This window comes from Tamandua tetradactyla, chromosome 1 (genome assembly GCF_023851605.1).
Source record: "Tamandua tetradactyla isolate mTamTet1 chromosome 1, mTamTet1.pri, whole genome shotgun sequence".
Taxonomy (NCBI): Eukaryota; Metazoa; Chordata; class Mammalia; order Pilosa; family Myrmecophagidae; genus Tamandua; species Tamandua tetradactyla.
The window spans coordinates 99229421-99247679 of NC_135327.1; the positions used below are offsets into that span (position 1 = coordinate 99229421).

General features: G+C 37.7%; 1 long non-coding RNA gene across 2 annotated transcripts in view; it reads right to left on the reverse strand.

Annotated features, from left to right (window-relative positions):
- The window catches only part of LOC143685644 (uncharacterized), a 61639-nt gene that overhangs the window by 35326 nt on the left and 8054 nt on the right, over positions 1-18259 (reverse strand). For both annotated transcript variants that reach the window (XR_013176718.1, XR_013176719.1), the window contains exon 2: positions 13852-13942. This is a non-coding gene — a long non-coding RNA (uncharacterized LOC143685644). The remainder of the gene's footprint in view (positions 1-13851; positions 13943-18259) is intronic.

The window sequence follows — 18259 nt, forward strand, 5'->3', positions numbered from 1 at the left end:
GTGCTGCTTTGAACAGTCTTATCTATACTTCTGCTACATGCATGTAAGAGTTTCTCTAGCACATGATCTTAACTGGAGTTTCTGGATATTAGGGTGAGTGCATCCTCAGTTTTATTAAATAATGTCAAAAGGAAAACAAATTTTTGATGCCCTATATAATGGGATGGAAATTTCCTTCAATTTTAGTTAAGATTGTTGTTGTTGTTGTTTAAATGATGAATAGTTTTTAAAATTTTATTGAATCCTGTTTCTTCATTAATTTTATTTAACAAATACACAACAGATGCTATGAATGAAGCACTGTGCTTAACGATGACTAACTCATTTACTGGGATAATTGAGTGATTTTTCTTGATGCTTTTAATATAGTGAAAAAAATTAATAAACTTTATATCATAAAATTACCCTAGAATTTCTAGAATGAACTCCACTTGGCCATGATGAGGTTTTTTTATACATCACTTAGTTTAGTTTACTAATATTTTCTTAAGGATTATTGCACATACTATTTGTGCAGGTGGGAGTCTGGCCTGTAATTTTCCTTTATCACTTTGTCTTTGTCCAGTTTTCAACATCAAAATTTTGCTAGCCTCTTAGAGTGATGCGGGTGGGAGAGGTTCCCCTTTTATTATTATCGGGAAGAGTTTGTATAAGCCTTTTGTATAATCATCTCTTTCTATCCATTTTGGTAAAACTAATCTGTAAAACTTTCCAGACCTGGTGTTTTCTTAATGTTCGGTAGCTTCTTTTTATGTGTTTTTATTTCATTTCCTTAATCTTTATTTCTTTAAATGTATTAAACATGCTTTAGATTTCCTTTTTTTTCTTTTTTAGTTTATATTATAGAGTCTCAAACAGTAAATATTCTATGATTTGCTGCTTTCATTTTATGCTATAGTGAGAGCCATCTATTTTAACTTTCTAACTATTCCAATATTTTCATTTCTGGAGTCTGATTCCATTATTGATTGTCTCTGCTGACTAGATTCACAGGAACTCGTTTCCTTACATTATTACTGTGATCTTATTTTCACTGGAACTTAATTTTTTGAGGACTCATTGAAGGTGCACTTCTCCCCAAAAGATTTCTATTTGCTTTTGCCAGATACCTGAAGATATAAGCTCACCTGAAATTTTCACTTTGATGTTTTCTCAACCATGCCAATAACGGGAATTTGGATCTGAGAACTGCATGCTGGGCAACCTATAGCTGCAGATTCTCAAAGGAACTTTTTATGCCTCCTTCATCAAGAACCAAAGCTGAAACATATTTTTCTCTCTTTTTTGCCTTTGTGCAGTGGAATTTTTCTGGATCACCCTTGCACTAGGTTTCTAGACGTTTCTGGCCCAGGCTGTGGAGGGTGTCTGCTCACACTTCCCATTCTCACAGGCTCAGGGCTTGGTTTCCTCTCCCTGCTGCATGGAGTAGATGTATGTTAGCTCTGGGCCATTTGGATTTGGCAGATGCCAACCAGAATAACTGAAGGCCTGGCAGTCTACTTAACTCAGAATTTGTGAACACACTTCCCCTTCAGACAAAGGAATTTCTATACTTTTTTTGTACCTTAGACCACATTTAAATATCAAATCCAATATTTTCAAGTGCTTTAAAATGAGATTTCAGGATATCTCATCCTATAGTATAAAATATAATCAGACTGGTCTTTAATCCAAAGTAACCAAATTGACAGCTTCTGTGGCTAACTACTGTTTCCCCTCCTTTTCATTGTCCTTATGTTAAAGGTTCTTCTTGTTCATTTGTTGTTAGACTAAACATCTTTCCTGAGTTTTTTAGTAGGTGGGTATGTGGATGATATATCTTCTTAATTTTGTCTATTTTCAAATAACTTTCTCTTACCTGGAAAGGTAACTTTATAGTTAACTTATAGTTTGCTAAAGCTAATGAAATGGAATATACCAGAAATGAGTTGGCTTTTACAATGGGGATTTATTAACTTACCTGCTTACAGTTCTTAGGCCATGAAAACGTCCAAATCAAGGCACCCCAGGCAAAGCTTTCTCCCCAAAGACTAGCTACCAGCGATCCTCAGCTCTTTTGTCACATGGGGCCAGGCACATGATGACATCTGCTGTTTTCTCCCTTGTCTCCTGCATTTCATTGCTTCCAGCTTGTGGTTTTAATGCCTTCTTCTCTGGGGCTTTTTTTTTTTCTGTGTCTTCTCTCTGTCATATCCTCTTATAAAGGACTGCAGTAAGAGGATAAAGACTCATCTGGGGCACAGCTGTACTGAAATAACCTAATCAAAAGTCCCACCTGCAAGACTCTAAACCCAAAGGATTAGAACATGCTTTTCTGGGGGTATATCCAGCTTCAAACTACCACACTTCCTACATTGCAAATGCCAGTGTAATTTTTCCTTTGTTATTTACTTATTCCTTTTGCCTTTAAGCTTTTTTTTAAATTCTAATAATATTTTTAAAGAATTTTTGGAGGATTGTGAAAAAAATGGCAGAGTAGGGAGATCCAGGATTTAGCCCTTCCACCAGAACAACTATTTAACAGGCGGAAACTGTCTGAAACAACTATTCGAAACTTCAGAGGTCAGTAGAATACTGTACAGCATCCAGGAAGTACAGGAGGAAGAGGCTGGTAAATTATGGAAAAGACTGGTAAGTTGCTGTCTCCACATGCTGATTACTGGGGGCCATCCCTCCTCCTCACACCAGGCTGCCATGGGACCCAGCTCTTCATTAATTTGCTGTGACAGAAAGGGACCTAAAAATCCTCTTCTCCCAGACCAGAAGTGGACACAGCTGATCACTGATCATGGATTTTGATGAGGAACTTCAGATCACTGGGGGCCTGGTTTTGAGGGTGGCCTTTGTTCCAACCACCCAAGACAAAGGCAGTAGTGAGGGAGACTTAAAGCACGACATTTCCTCAGGGCTGTGAGGGGCCGTTGGTTAAACGTTTGCATTTGCTGGGCAGTTCAAGTAAGCTCAGCTTTGGGGAGCTTTGGAAAAAGCTCTTGGTGTCCTTCCTGATCTTTTTCCCAGGGCACACTGGAGCCAGTCTTTGCACTCTTTGTGGGTCTGTGGCCCTGTTTTGGCTGAAAAAGACTGATTAGGTCAGATAGTTCCGTCTCCCTACCCCATATTCATGACAGACCCTTCTAATATGAAAAATTTAGAATAGCCATAGCTCAAACACCCCTAAAGAGAAGGATGGAAAGACCAAAGGTGATGGTGGAGTTATATGGTGAAGATGGGATTTAACAAATGGATATAAATGCTGAATCATTAAACTGATATCTCTTTTAGTCTCCAGTGTCTTAGAGCAGTTAGAAGTAAAAACTTAAAATTGTGGAATTATAACCCATGTCATACCCTGAAATATGTTCTACAACTAATTGTGGTGCTGTGCTTTGAAAACTATCACTTTTTTATTTCTTTGCTTTGTATATATGTTATACTATACAATGAAAAAATTAAAAAAAAAAAAAAAAAGACTGATTAGGAAATCTGTCTCCGGCTTGCCACCCCTCCCAGAAATTGCCCTCCAAGCAAAAGCAGTTTGCAATTATAAAAGGAGTGTGGGAAACTATAGAGACCGCACTCCAAGGCAAAGCCTTGCCTGCTTTAAACTACTGGGAGAGGGAAGTCTGTCTCCTGGGAAATAGAAGAGACATTTAAACTCCTGTGAAAAGGGGGACTCCAAAACAACTAACAAGCACAAGACAAGTCACAGGCCCAAAAAGACAGGAATGATCTTTACACTATATTCACCTTGGGGAAGAACTTTCCTGATAGGAGGACTGAGAAAATCTATGATTTATCACCAACTGGTTACAAAATCAAGAAACAGATATCTCAGGGAATAAATCTCTGCATTATCATCTTAAAATATGAAAATGTTGTACAGTGTGCAGCAAAAGAGTACAAGACAAAGAAACAGGAAATGATGGCCCATCCAAAGGAAGATGATAAAAATCCAGAAAACACCATCAAAAATCAGAGTACAGACATATTGTTCTAGTTTTCTAGCTGCTTTTAAAAAGAATGGCTTTTTAAAGAAACGGAATGGCTTTTAAAAAGGGGAATTTAATGAGTTGCTAGTTTACAGTTCTAAGTCCGAGAAAATGTTCCAATTAAAGCAAGTCTATAGAAATGTCCAATCAAAGGCATCCAGGGAAAGATACCTTGGTTCAAGAAGGCCGATGAAGTTCAGGGTCTCTCTCTCTCTCAAGTGAGAAAGCACATGGGGAGCACAGTCAGGGCTTCTCTCTCAGCTGGAAGGGCACATGGCGAATACAGCGTCATCTGCTACCTTTCTCTCCTGGCTTCCGGTTTCATGAAGCTCCCCGGGAGGTATTTTCCTTCTTCATCTCCAAAGGTTGCTAGCTGGTGGACTCTCTGCTTCGTGGTGCTGCAGCATCCTCTGCTCTCTCTGAATCTCTCATTCTCCAAATGTTTCCTCTTTTATAGGACTCCAGTAAACCAATCAAGACCCACTCAAACAGGTGGAGACATGTCATCCCCTAATCCAGTTTAACAACCATTCTTGACTAAATCACATCTCCAGGGAAATGATCTCATTACAGTTTCAAACATACAGTATTGAATAGAGATTATTCTACCTTTATGAAATGGGATTTATATTAAAACATGGCTTTTCTTAGGGGGCATACTTCCTTTCCAACCAGCACACATATCAAACAAAGACTTTTAAAAAATGATCTTAAAAATACTCAAGGAGATGAAGGAAAATGCACTAAAAAACTAAAGATATCAGGAAAACAATGAGTAAACAATATGAGATTCTTAGTAAAGAAATAGAAATTGTAAAAAGGAATAGAACTAGTGGAGTTGAAGACCACAATAACTGAAATGAAGAATACTACACAGGGTTTTAATAGCAGAATGGAGGTGGCAGAATGGAGATGACAGAAGAAAGAATCAGTGAACACAAATAAGGCAGGTTGAGAATCAGAAAGAAAAAGAATTATAAAAAGTGAAAATAGCCTAAGACATCTCTGGGACATCATCAAGCATACAAATATATGCATTATGGGAGTCCTTCAGGAAGAGAAGAGAGAGAGAAAGAAGAAGAAAGAATATTCAAAGAAATTATGACAGAGAACTTCCGAAACTTAGCAAAAGATATGAATATGCGCATCCAAGAAGTCCAGAGAACACCAAGAGAATAAACATGAAGAATGGTCCCCATATCATATACTGATCACACCATCAAACTAGAGGACGAGGAGAAACTTCTGAGAGATGTAAGAAAAAAGTGAAGTTAAGTGCAAGGAAGTTCCAATTAGATTGAGTGCCAATTTCTCATCAGAAACTATGGAGGCAATAAGGTAGAGGGTTGAAAAACTTAAAGTGCTGAAAAAAAATAACCAGTCAAGAATTTTATTTGGTGAGACTTTTTTTGAAAATGAGGAAAAGATTAAGACATTCCCAGAAAAACAAAATCTGAGGGAGTTTATCAGTACTAGATCTGTACTAAAAGTGATGATAAAAGTTCTTCAGACTAAAAGGAAAGGACATTAGACAGTGGCTGAATACAACATAAAGGAATAAAGACCTCCTGTAAAGGTAATCTTTTGGTAATTATAAATGCCAGTATGATTGTATTGTGTTGTTTAGCATGTAACTCCACTTTTTACCTCCTACGGGTACTAAAATGCAAATGCATACAAAGAAAGATAAATCTATGGATTTGGACATACAATGTACAAAAGATATAACTGGTAACAAGTACTAAAAAAGGTGCTGGAACGGAAGCATATAGGAAAAGTATATATGTGTCCTATTGAAGTTAATTTGGTTTCAAACCAAATATGCTTATTATATATTTAGGATGTTAAATTTTAATCCCATGGTAACTATAAGGAAAATATTTGAAAAATATATGTAGATAGAAAAGAGAAGGCACTCAATATAAACAAAAAAATAAATAAATATAAAAGTAAGCATTAATAGAAGAATTGAGGATAAAAAAAGTCTGAAGTTCACAAAGACTAAATAGCAAAATGGCAGAAGAAAGTTCTACATTATGAGTAATGACTTCAAATGTAAATGCATTAAACTTTCCAGGCAAAAGGCAGAGATTGGCAGAATGGATAAAAAGCATTACCCAAGCATATGCTGTCTGCAACAGACACATTTTAAAATCAAGGATACAAGTAGGTTGAAGAGGAAGGATGGAAAAAATACACCATATAAGTAGGAGCAAAAAGAGACCTGGGGTAGCTATATTAATATCAGAAAAAATAGACTTTAAGTCAAAAATATTTATGAGTGACAAAGATGTTTGCTATTACTGATAAAGGGGTCAACTAAACAAGATGTAACAACTATAAATATAAATATATAACAACTGTATATAAATATATAGTTATAAATAACAACTATAAATATATAACAGCAGAGCACCAAAATACATGAAACAAATACTGACAGATTTGAAGGGAGAAAGTGACCATTCTACATTAATAGTTGACTTTAATGCATCACTTTCAAAATGGATAGAATATCCAATGAGAAGGTCAATGAGGAAATACAAGACTTGAATGAAATACCAGACCTAACAGATCTATGTAGAGCACGTCACCTAACAATAACAGAATGCACATTTTTCTCTAGTGCACGTGGATCATATCTTAGGTCACAAAACAAGTTTTAATAAATTCAAAAATATTAAGATCATATGCTGTATCTTCTCTGACTATGATGGAATGAAGCTAGAAATCAGTAACAGAGGAATAAATGGTAAATTCATGAATATGTGGAAATTAAAAAAAAAAAAAAAAAAAAAAAAAAAAAACCAATGGGCTAAAGAGAAAATCATAAGGGAGATAAAAATCTTAACAAATTAATCACTGGTAAATCTGTAACCAGAAACCTCCCAAGAAAGATAATAAGCCCAGGTGAAATTTACCAAACATTCCAAGAAGACTTAACTCCAATTTTGTTTAAATTCTTCCAAAAGATTGAAGAGAAGAGAATACTCCTAATTCATTTTATGAAGCCAACATCACCCTAAGACCAAAGTCAGGTAAAGATTCCACAAGAAAAGAAAATTACAGACCAATATCTCTCATGCTTATAGATGCAAAAATCTTCAAAAATACTAGCAAACCATATCCAATAGCATATTAAAATAATAATAATGATCAAGTGGGATTTATCACTGGTATGCAAGGGTGGTAACATAAGAAAATCAATTAACGTAAGACACTACGTTAGCAGAATTAAAGGGAAAAAACCACATAATCAACTCAATTGATGCAGAAAAGGCATTTGACAAATTCCAGCAGCCCTACTTTGTAGAGATACTTAGAACACTAGGAATAGAAAGTAACTTCCTCAACAGGTTAAAGGACATATATAAAACCCACAGCTAACATCATACTTAATGGTGAAAGACTGAAATCTTCCCCTTTAAGATCAGGAACAAGGATGCCCACCATCACCACTGTTATTCAACGTTTTGCTAGAAGTTCTTGCCAGACCAATTAGGCAAGAAAAAGAAATGAAGGCAAACAGATTGAAAGGAAGAAGTAAAACTTTTCCTATTTGCAGATGATATGATCTTATACCGAAAATTCTGATAAATCCTGAGAAATCCACAACAAAGTTCAATTCATAGATGAATTTAGCTAAGTGACAGGGTACAAGGTCAAACCCCCAACATCAGTAGTGTTTCTGTATATAAGAAAAGAACAACTAGAAGAAAGCATCAAGAAAAAAAAATTTCATTTACTATAGCAAATAAAAGAATCAAATATCTAGGAATAAATCTAACCAAGGATGTAAAGGACTTGTACACAGAAAACTATAAAGCATTACTAAAGAAATAAAAGAAAACCTAAATAAATGAAAGGACAGTTCATGTTCATGGATTGGAAAAAAAATATTGTTGTTAATCTTACCCAAAGAGATTTATAGATTCAATGCAATACCAATCAAAATTGTCACAACCTTCTCTGCAGAAATGGAAAAGCCAATCACCAAATTTATTCGGAGGGGTAGGGAGCCCTGAAAAGCCAAACCATCTTGAAAAAGAAGAATGAAGTTGGAGGACTCATGCTTCCCATTCTTAAAAGTTATTTTATAAATCTACAGTAATCAAAACAGCTTGATACTGGCACAAGGACAGACATAGAGACCAATGGAATCAAATTGAGAGTTCAGAAATAAACTCTCATATGCATGGCCAACTCATTTTTGATAAGGATGCTAAGTCTACTAAATTGGGAAAGACTAGCCTCTTCAACAAAGAGGTAAAATGGTGCTGGGAAAACTGAATCTCCATTTGCAAAACAGGAATAAGCATCCTTATTCGTTCCTTATACAAAAAATAAGCTCAAATTGGATCAAAATCTAAATATATGAGCTATAACAGTAAAACTCCTAGAAGAAAATGCAGGGAAGCATCTTCAGAACCTTTTGTTAGGCAATGGTTTCTTAGACGTTATATCCAAAACACAAGCAACAAAAGAAAAAAAGATAAATGGGACCTCACCAAAATGAAAAACTTTTGTACCTTAAGGGACTTTGTGATGAAAGTATAGTGACAATCTATACAAAGAGAGAACATATTTGGAAACTACGTGGCTTGTAAAGGTTTAATATCCAGAAGAAGATAAGAAATACTTCAACTTAACAAAAAGACAAACAACCCAATTAACAAATGGGCAAAGGACGTGAATAGACATCTCTTCAAAAAAGATACACAAATTACCAGAAAATCCAAACCACAACGAGATACCATTTCACACCCATTAGAATGGCCTGCTATTTACAAAACAGAAAATTACAGGTGTCAGAGAGGATGTGGATTATTAGGAACACTCTTTCATTGCTGGTGGCAATGTTAAATGGAACAGCCACTGTGGAAGGCAGTTTGGCAGTTCCTTGGAACATTAAGTATGAACTTACCATATGACCTGACAATCTCACATTTGGTATATACCCCAAATAACTGAAAGTAGGTCCTCAAACAGACATTTGCACACTGATATTCATAGTGGCATTATTCACAATTGCCAAAAGATGAACACTCAAGTGTTCATCTATCAGTGAATGACTAAACAAAATCTGGTAAATACATACAATGGAATATTATTCAGCCACAAAAGGGAATGAAGCCCTGATACATGCCACAACATGGATCAACTTTGAAGACATTCTGATGAGTGAGATAAACCAGACACAACAGGACAAATATTGTATGATCTCACTGATATGAAATAATTAGAATAAGCAAACTCAGAGAGCCAGTAACTAGAATATAGGTTTTCAGGGGATGGAGTGAGGACAGGGAATGGGAAGTTAAGGATTAAAATGTACAGAGTTCCTATTTAAAATGATGGAAATGTTTTGGTAATAGATAGTGGTGATGGTAACACACCATTGTGAATATAATTAACAGCACTAAAATATATAACTGAATTTGGTTAAAAGGGGAAATGTTAGGTTGTATATATAGACAATAAAATTTTTTTTTAAATCCATGGAACTGCACTACACCAGCAGCTAATCCTACATCAAACCATGAACTATAGTAAATAGTACAATTATAAAAATGTGCTTTCATCAATTGTAACAAATGTTCCACACTAATGTAAGGTGTTAGTAATAGGGTGGCATATGGGGAATCCTGTAATTTATGCATGACTGTTCTATTAACTCACTTCTACTCTAATAAAGAAAAATTTTTTTTACAAAGCTATACCTACAGAAGTGACATTCTCTGTGATCTTACTTTGAACTTGGTGAGTGTTTTTAATCTGCAGTCTTTCCTTCAACTAAGGGAAACTTCTTTTCAAGTAGTACAAACCCAAGACAATACAAATCAGTGCTGCTGTTGTCATCTGCCCTGTTCTTGAACAGAGTGGATTAAAGTGCTTCTACTCTGTGTGTGGTGACAAGAAAAGGGGATATTTAGGGGATAATGTGGGTACGTTCAGGTGAAGAAACTGCATATAACTTTAGGAAGTGAGGTCCATTTTTTTCTCAGTCCAATTTTGACGGAATGGGCATCAACTAAAGGGACAGTTCCTGGAATTGATGCTGTTGACCCTAGGGTCCCATCCAGCCACAATACCCAGAATTATTCCCAGTGATACTTAAGATGTAGCAGAGAGGTGTCTAGCAGACAGTGCCACATCACAGCAGAGCCTTGAATAACTGGACACCCAGAGGATTTCAGACTGGCAGGCTTCATGGTCTCCCCACGATCATTGCTTAACCTCAGGAGAACACGCACCTCACATTTGATGCAATTGACCTTTTGGACCTCACAGCACTGTAGCTGACTTTAGCTGCATTTATTTGTTATGCTTTCCCTATCTATTTCTTTTCTCCTTTTGTTATCTACATATTGGAATTTATGGATCAATTTTACATGTCTCTTGGTTCCTACTTCTGTATGTTTTGCTCCATGCTCTGAAATATTTCTTCCACATGAACTTCTAGATATTAATTTCCTTCCCAAGACTGAATGCTTGCTCATTTAATTCATCTGTCTAATTGTTTGATAAACCATGATCTTTTAACTCCAGAAAGTCTTATATGTAGTGCACTTTAATCTCCTTCAGCACCCTTATTGTTTACTTTTCTCATCCTCTTCCTCCTACTGCAGCTCTGTTTGCTGGGCATGGGTTATGTTTGTTCTGATTGTTATTAACATTTTGACTGCTGAGTCCCCCAGATAGATTCTTTTTTCTTCATTATCTCACTTGGGTTCTTAAATGGTTGTTGAAATTCTCCAGATTGTGGTAGAGGAAAAGTGGGATAATGGTGGCGCCAACAGACAGGCTTCCAGGCCCCTGATGAGAAGTGGAAGGCAGTGTGATGGACGGCTGCTCTCACTCCCAGCCTCCAGGATGGGAAGGATCCTCTCCACCCTTTTGGCCTCCCCCTTGATATATTGGTGGCCGGGGGTGGGGGGTGGCGGGGGCGCAAGCATACTCGCAAGGGACCGGGGAATTCATGGAGTTCCATGTTTCTAGGTCTTTCCAGAAATCACCTCTTTCTAATCCCTATCCAGGGTCTTTCCAATGCTAGTCTCCAAGCTCTTGGGTACCCCATATAGGAGAAAGCCCTGCACTGATTCTCCTCATCAGGATCCCCATAGAATCCAAAGGCTCAAATGCACCAGCCCAGCTGTTCTCCACCCCCTACAGATGCTCAGCTTAGAAAAGCAGTATGTTGGTATTCTGAGTAAAGCACAAGCTACCTATATCCAGGTTGCCATTGTCCCATAATCTTTAATCTTCCAATGTGTGTTCTTAAAATATCACTGATTTGGTGGCCTAAAGGGTACATCAGCTGATGAATGGAATGATGAATCATGGTGTATACATATGATTTAATATTGAGCAGCTGCAGGAAGGAATGAAGTTGTGAGGCATGCACCTAGGCGAGTGAAATTTGAGGACATTATGTTGGATCAAAAGTACATATAGGGCGGGCCGCGGTGGCTCAGCGGGCAAAGTGCTTGCCTGCTATGCCGGAGGACCTCGGTTCGATTCCCGGCCCCAGCCCATGTAACGAAAACGGAGAAACAAAATACAATAAAACAAGAAAATGTTTAAAAGATGTTTCCCTTTCTTCCTCTCTTCCTTCCTTCTATCCTTCCTTCCTTCTCTCTGTCTTTCCTTTAAAAAAAAAAAAAAAAAAAAAAAAAAAAAAAAAAAAAAAGTACATATAATGTAGGGTCTCAGTAACATTAACTATAATGAGAAAACTCTGAGAATTGAATTTGAGTGCATATATTATCAGGGGATAGAAAGTGGGCAGAGTCTGGGCAATCAATGATTAAGAAATACAGAATGTTCAAATATGGCTTATTGTAAAGGTTCCTACATTGTAAGCTCTTAACAGCAGTCACATCTATTTCTGAATTTTAACTGTTATTTTAAATTCTGAGATCCTATGCTCTTTGTGTATAACCTGGTTCCCTGGAACACTAAGCATCTGTGTGACACCTGAAACTCAGAGTTAGAGTTCTGCAGCCTGAAAGTCAGCATTAATCCAGAAAGCAACTGTTAAAGAAGTTGAAAAAAATATCAGACTCCAAGTAGACATATGAATGAAATGGACTTGGATAGGACTAAGGTACAGGGTAAAGGATGGCATTGTCTATATTTTAAAACTTCTCCTGCATGAGCCCAAAGGAAGAGATGTTTATTTGGTCCAAAATTAAAACTTTCTATAGCACACTATCTAATTTAACTTGTCTGGTCAGTTTATTTAAACAACCTAGCTACATGGAACCTAGAATCAGGAATGAGATCTTATTCTGTTCAGGTTAATGTAATTCCTGATACATTCCAGAATATTTTGGGCAGAATATAAAAAGTATTTGCAAACTCCCCTTGAGGAACTGTGGAAAATGTGGAACAATTAAACTTCCACATCTGGGGAATTCCTGATATTCTCTTAGACATTAGGGACTCCCAGTTTCATAAGTCAAGCCATTGATCTTGAGGCTTGCCCTTATTAACCTCATTTCTGCAAAGGTGAGGCTAGCCCTGCATGTAATTAGGCCTAAGAGTCACCCCCAGAGAACATCTTTTGTTGCTCAGATGTGGCCTCTCTCTTTAAGCCAACTCTGCAAATAAAATCACTCTCCCCCACTGCCACCCCTACATGAAACATGACTCCCAGGGATATAAGCATCCCAGACATAGTGGATCATGAGCTTCAGACATCATGAGATTGTCCTGGCATCATGGGATTGAGAATGCCTTCTTGACCAAAAGGGGGAAAACAAATGTAACAAAGTGAAGTTTCAGTGGCAAAGAGATTTCAAACAGAGTTGAGAGGTCATTCTGGAGGTTATTCTTATGCACGCTTCAGCCAGATATTGCAAATTGCCACAGTATGCCAAGTCTCAACCAACAGTATTCCTGAAAACCCTAGGGAGCGCCCTTGGCTCTATATAAGTCAGTATAAAAGGTTTTCTTAGTAAGTTTATTTTTTCAGAAACTTAAGGCCTCCAGATTGGCCCTATGCCAGAATAAGCCCTGAAATCCAGAGGTACCAGTCTCTCCAAGAACATCAAGAAATTTCATTCTTCTACCCCCTAATGTCAGCACCCCTTCCCTGCAGGAAGAAGTTAAAATGGTCATTGCCCAGATATCCCTGAAGATTGAGAGAAAGATCAAATCAGAGGGAGGAGGTGTAACTGAGGATTAACAAATGACTGTGACCACTGAGTCATTGCATAAATATTGCTTTTTGATGTCTAGTGTTTTAGAACAGCCATAAAGAAATACCTGAACTGTTGAAATATAATCCAGTGGCCCTGATCTTTGATAATCATTGTATAATTGCATTGCAAAAAAAGAGAGTGACAGTTGCCCATGCTTGTATGGGTCTACTTCTGGATGTTTTTGTTCTTTTCCACTGATATCAGTGGAACAGAATACATATATACATACATATATACGTATATACATACATATTTCTGACAATCCCTACCTCTATTGTAAGTCTTAAAATTGGTTAGAGTACAATACTAGTGGTCAATAAGTTAGAGGGGTAAGGGATATGGGATATTTGGGGTTCTCTTTCTTCTTTTTAAATTTTTTCTGGAGTAATGCAAATGTTCTAAAAATGAATGCACGACTATGTATGATACCATGAACCACTGATTGTATACTTGGGATGGATTGTATAGTGTATGAATATATCTCAATACAATTATATTTTTAAAAAAAATCACAATGGTAGAGCTAGAATTTGAACCCATTGCCCTAGAGTTTGACTCTGACCTAAATGCTATACTTCCTAGAAGAATACACTAGGGAAACCATGGCAAAAAGACATACTGGTTTTCCATTGTTTGAGAAGAGGAAAAATATGAACCTCTGTGGCATCTCTGTGTTCTTGTTTCTGATCAGTTCATAGCTGACAGTCACCAGCTGAGCCTCCACAGAATTCTGGAGTTTCACAGTTCCTGTAGCATGTAGAAAGCAAAACAGACACTTGTACTTTCTTCGACTTTGAATAAGCAAGCACATCAAATCCCTCAGTGCAGCATCTGTACCCCAAGGTAAACAAACAAATAAGCAGGGCCTACATACCACTACATCTAGTCTCTCAAATGAAATTTTTCTCTGCAGAAAGCAACCGTATCCCTGACTTTGGTGATATGTTGTTCGAAGATAAATAATGACCTTTAAGGATATGATAAGTGTGTGAAAAAATTGTTCTCTTTCCACTATGAACAGACTAACTGTAATTTTGACGATCTTGGTTGTCTTATATTTTGTTGTATTAATAATTTTTGTTGTGTGTGTGTGTGTATATATATACACATACATATACATATATATTTATTTCCAGTTTTTCTAAAGTCGAGACTCCCTTACAAACCTCTTTGGGAAGCAAATAAGCTGCTTTTGTTTTCTAAATGCCTGTCTCTCCGTCTTCCTTTTGCAATGAATGAACATTAAACCAAGTTTCAGAATTCACACATTCAGGCAGGGTTCTGCTGCACCCAACCTTGTGAACTTGGTCAGGTCTCTTCACTGTCTAAACATTGTTTTCTGAAAAATATGAACACTTGTGCTGCTCTCCTTCCATGAACTCTTTGAGAATGATATATGATGTTTATAAAAAGGATTTTATTTAAAAATAAAATAAAATATAAAAGCAAGAAAATTCACTGATTTACAACTCTATGCATTGTAGAAAGCAGGTAATAATGCAAATGATTCTTGTCCATAGACATGAAACTACTTTGATGATATGCAATTGATTATTACCTGGTGGACAGGGCAGGCTAGTTTTACATCTATTTGTAAATTCATTTCAAAATTTCAACATACGTGTGTTACATTGAATTTGCCTTTGAGCCAGTTGAAACACCTTATTGGATCTCTTATTAATTAATGGGTTAAATACAGAAAAAGTTTACTGAGTGTTAAATCATTTATGAACCCACTCAACAAGTATTTTTGGAATACCCACTCTGTGCTGGGCTATATGCAACAAAAAGGGCATATAAAAGAAAAAAGCGAAAAAAAAAAGAGCATATAAAGAGACCAAAATCAGGTCTTCATGGGACTTAGAGTCAAGTTAGGGGGAACAGACCTTGCTTAATAATTGCACAGTTATGATACTGCAACTAGGTCAAGTGCAGCAAAGGAAGGGGTATATTGCAATGGGAGTCTAAATGGGCATTTGATGCAATCAGGGAAGTCAGGAAAGACTTCCCTGGAGGCACAATTCTTGAGCAGAGATTTTCAGGAGAACTTGGAGCCTTAATTAGAAGAAGAATGGAAGGAAGGACTTTCTAGGCACAAGGAATGACCTGTGCAAATGCCATGGGTGGAAGTGAACAAGGAACAGACAAGACTCTAAAGAAGTTTAATGTGTCTGGAGCACAGAGTGAGAAAAATGTGGTGTGCAGCAAGGCTGCAGGAGTAGATAGGTTCTGAGACATTAGGAAGCCATTGACAGACATGAAGAAGTGCAGGCAAGGAGATAGGAAGTGTGGCATGATCAAATTTGCATTTTGAAGAAGTTGTTCTCCTGCAGTGTAAAGAAGATAATTGTGCAGCAATGGACAGAGGCAAAGGGGACAGCATGGACCAATTACTGCATTGCAGGAATCCATGTGAGTAACAATGGTAGCTTGAGCTAGGGTGGCAAAGGTGGAAGTGGAAAGAAATGGATGGATTTATAATTTAGGAGATAAAATTGACAGAATTTGATGACAAATTGAATAATAACCATAACTAGCAATCACTGATTTTTAAAAATGTTTAGTATTTTAAACGCTTTAGATGTATTACCTCATTTAACTCTCACACCAGCCCTATGAAGTAGGTTCTATTTCAAGATCAATTTCACAGATGAAAAAGCAGAGGCACAGAGAGCTCAAGTCATTTTTGAGGCTAGAAAAGGGTTTCCTCATTCCCAGTTGAATTGGTTATGGAGCCGGGGTTGAGGATGAGGGAGAGACAGGTTTCAAGGATGCCTTCTGGGCTCTGGTTTGTGCAACTGGTGCTAAGGTTAAGGAGCTTTCGAAGAGGGCCAGGTTTGGGGAAGAATATGGTTTTAATTTAGTTTTAAATATAATGAATCTAAGAGACTTATGAGATATCCCATAGATGTCAAAGAGGCAATTGACTATACAAGTCTGGGGCTCAAAAGAGAGCTCTAGGCTTGGAATATAAATATGTTAGTCATCAGTATAGTCACTAGCATAATTGCAACTATGAGCACTAATGAGATTATGGGGAAGAGAGTCTAGAGGAAGAAGAAGAGAGGGCTTAGGATAGAGCCTTGAGGATCTCTAATATTTAATGGCCAGGGAAAGAGGATGAGCCCAAAAAGCAGACAGATAAGCAGTTTGAGATAAGTCTTGGAAGCTAAGGAAAAAAATTCAAAGAGGAGGAAGTGACTAATAGTATCAAATGCTGCTGAGAGGTGAATTAAGACGAAGATGAATAAATAAAGAAGTTTGGACATGTGGGGAATGGATGGGAAGGTAGCAGAGTGCTGGCAAAAAGACCAGTTAGGAGGCTGTGGGTATGGTCCAGTGTGGGATGAGGGCAACTTGAATAAGGTGGTGATTATGGTGATGGAGAGGATGGATTTGAGATAGATATTTTGAGGTAGTATAGATAAGACTTGCTGATGGATTGTGGAATCAACAATGGCTTCTAGGTTTCTAGGTAGTACATCTGGGTGAATGGTGGTACCATTTACCATGATGAGAAAAGAGATGAGTAGGGAAAGGTTTGGGGGTAGAAATCAAGTTCTGCTTGGGCCATGCCAAGTTTGATATATCTATGGGATATTTGACGGGTATGTGAGGTAAGTAGTTTTGAGCACAGAAAGGAGGTCATGGCAAGAGATACAGCTTTTGGAATCTTCACCAATGAGATGACATTTAAAGCATCAGGACTGGAATATGTCACCCCTAGAGAGAGTAAACAAGGCCATCTACTAAAAATGCAAGGCAAGGTGGTTGAGTAGGGACTCAAAAAGAATACTGATAGTTGGCATAAGGATGGGAGAATAAGCTTATGAGGGACATGTAGAGGAACTCCATGGCCTCTAAAGAGGTAAAGGCCATTGGCTTTGGTGGCACCTGGACATAGAGCTGTGTGAATTTTCCCCCACTGGGATAAGCAGTCCAAGTGCAGGAGCTAAACAGGAGGCCTTAGTCTTTTGGGTTCCAAAATGTCCCTCCTTCTTGCATTCAATTCCTTAATTTCTCATACCCTGAACTACTGGCTTGGATTCTGCATTGAATTGACTGATTGGGAAGAACAGTTGAACACTTTCAGGGCCTACAGCATTGCTGGCTGCTCATATTGTCCCACCTGAGGCATAGTGGCACAAGCATGAGTCAAGCCTGAGCTCCTGGTGCCCATTTGGGCAACTACCACCTGAACCCATTTCCCCAGTCTTCAGCCCTCCCTCCTCCATCCCGTCCTACTTTTCTCCTTCCTAATCACCTTCCCAGGTTACCAATGTCCTACTTCACAAATTCATGATTCATGGTCAGGCCTGCCTAAGTTATCACTTTCATTACCTCTCATAGACTGTGGCAAGAGTTTCATAATTGGTTTTCCAACTTATAGTCTCTTCCCTCTCTAATTTGTCTTTCAGTTGCCAGATTAATCTTTTTGAAACACCTCTCTAATCTGGCTTCTTTGCAGCCCAAACACCTCTAATAGCTCCCTATTTATAGAACAGTGATTTTCAATCTCTGAACGGCAGTGCCCTAGGGGTTCACTGAGATGGGGCAGTGCTCCCTGGCATGTTCACTTCTCCTGTGTGCATTTATCATCTCTGAGTTGATATCAATCCGTCAACTTTCCATATCAATCTCTAGTGAATCATTACAGGATCCTGAGGTTTTACAAAACTGGAATTTTTTTTTCTATTTTCTACCAAATAAAGCAACCAGAAAGCATTGCTCTTCAAAATCTAAGCCCACTTACATTTCAAACCATATTTTCCCCTGCTCCCCTTTCTGTACTTCTTTGTTCAAGCTAAAACGAGCTGTTCCCTTTACACCTCCCATGTCTTAATACCTCTATGAATTTGCTCATGTTGTGTACTTTACTTAAAATTATGTCCCATCACCAAACATCCAAATCCAAACCATCCTTTCAGGATCAAATTGATCCATCTCCATGAACCATTCCTTGTTTTCACTCAGATGCTATCCTGTGGAGAGCCGCCTCCCGGGTCGGGCCTAGTGGACACGCCGCAGCCTGCTCTAGAGTTCCCCCCGCCCATCGAGTGAGCC